This window comes from Pteropus medius, unplaced genomic scaffold (assembly GCF_902729225.1).
Source record: "Pteropus medius unplaced genomic scaffold, Ma_sr-lr_union100, whole genome shotgun sequence".
NCBI lineage: Eukaryota > Metazoa > Chordata > Mammalia > Chiroptera > Pteropodidae > Pteropus > Pteropus medius.
In genome coordinates, this window is record NW_024340699.1 from 13091787 (window position 1) to 13093847 (window position 2061).

The 2061-nt window shown below is 50.2% G+C and overlaps 1 long non-coding RNA gene across 1 annotated transcript; it reads left to right on the forward strand.

Annotated features, from left to right (window-relative positions):
* Positions 1-938: 938 nt before the first annotated feature.
* On the forward strand, positions 939-1791 carry LOC120616650 (uncharacterized). The gene is made up of 2 exons (XR_005656648.1): positions 939-1089; positions 1410-1791. It is a non-coding gene; the product is annotated as an uncharacterized LOC120616650 (long non-coding RNA).
* The last annotated feature ends 270 nt before the right edge of the window (positions 1792-2061 follow it).

Sequence of the window (2061 nt, forward strand, 5' to 3'; positions counted from 1 at the left end):
CTAAATCTCACACACACACACACACACACACACACACCACACACCCAGATCTATAAGGAACTTTGTTGGAATGGCAGAGATTAGGGCTCAAGGCACTGATTTGGGTCGGGCCACATCTCAAGCTAATGGCAAAAGAGAAAAATAATCCTTAAGGGTCTCTGTATCTTTCAGACCCTGGCAGCTTCCAGCACAAGCCGTCCTCTCTCAGATGGGTTAACCCAGCAAGAACGCCGACCTTGTCAGGAAATCGCCTACGATCACAGACCAAGACAGGGGCAGTTTCGCTGAAGAAGAGCGTCCGTAAGTCTTCTCCAACATGCCATCGGGGGAAAGGAAGAGGACGAACCTGAGGTAAACGTCCCTGGGGTCGTGACTCCCGCAGGAATTGGAAGACAGCTCCCTGCGACCCAAACTCTCGATCGGGTGACTTGCCTTCCCAGGCCTCTCTCTGCAGCACCTGGACTCTGTCCGGGCCCCTTAACTGTGCCCTGTTCCTATAGACTGGTCTTGAAGGTCTTTTCAGGCTCTGCCCGGGTCCTGAGTGACGAGGAGCCAAGGCCTTCCTTGAGGCGAGCGACTGGGATGGAGATGACGACACAGGAGTGGACGCTGAGGGGCTGGGATGCCCCTCCTCCCCGGAGCTCGGGGCACACAGCGATCCCTGCCGAGCCCAGCCCCCTCCTTTATTCTTACAGTGGTCCCTACTATTCTATGGTTTCACTTTCCACGATTTCGGTCACCACAGTCAACCACGGTGTGAAAATATTCAATGGAAAATTCCAGAAATAAACAATTCATAAGTTTTAAATCGTGTGCTATTCTGAGCAGCGTGATGAAATCTGGTGCTGTCCCACTCCGCCCCGCCCAGGATGTGAATCATCCCTTTGTCCGGCACATTCATCTTGTATACCCGCCCATTAGTCACTTAGCAGCCCTCTCGGTTATCAGATCGACGGCTGAGATATCACAGTGCTTGTGTTCAAGGGACCTTTATTTTATTTAATAAAGACCCCAAAGTACAAGAGTAGTGATGCAGGCAATTCAGATATGCCAAAGAGAAGCCGTAAAGTACTTCCTTTCAGTGAAAAGGTATGTATAAGAACAAACATTGTGTGTATAGGGCTCAGTACTATTTACAGTTTCAGGCATCCACTGGGGGTCTTGTAACGTATGGAATGCAGATGAAGGGGACTACGGTGTTATTATTATCATTATAAAAGCCCCAGTCTGATTTATTTCAAGGTATTTAATTTCTGCGGACCTGAGTCTAAGCAGGGCTGTGATTCTCAACCAGAGCTGATGCTGTCCCATCTGGAGATGTTTGTAGTTGTCACAGCTGGGAAAAGGGGTGCTATGGGCATCTAGTGGGCAGAGGCCAGGGATGCTATTAAACATCCTACAATGCCCAGGTGGCCACCACAATAAAGAATGATCCCGCCCAAATGTCAACGGTGCTGAGACTGAGAAGCCGTGTGCGGGGTTAGCGGCTCGTGTGTGTTGGAGTTTCTGCTGGCGAGGAGAGAACAGAGACACCGTGCCCTCAGCTCCCCTCCCGAAGTGACACCAGACAAATGTCGCCCTTGGATCTGCAGAAAGAGACTTTGGCAACAATCTCTGTACGCTTCTTCCTTCTCTGAGGCAGAGGCCACTTCCCATGAGTAGATTAGACCGGGGACATGAAGTGGGCGGGATGTCTGTGTTCAGCTTCATGCACTGGGATTGGCAAGGGGAGACGCTTTCTCTCAGCTGGATACCAAATTTCTGAATCATGAAAAATGTTGCTGTGATTAACCTCATTTGTTTTGCGCAATTCTGTTTCTAAAATTCAACTGCGGTGACTTAAGGGGTGTGTGTGTGTGTGTGTGTGAGTGCGCGCGCACGCGCACGCGCACACACACACATGTTCAGCTCTTTGGGGAGCTACAGAGAGAGAGAACCAGAGTTATTTTGCCCTTGGCTGTATCATCCTTGTAACAATTGGACTTCGTTCTCTCCATGAAGTTAAGCCTGGGGGAGGAGTGGAATTAAAGTGCCTGGGAGAGCTGCTCTCAGCATTGCGCA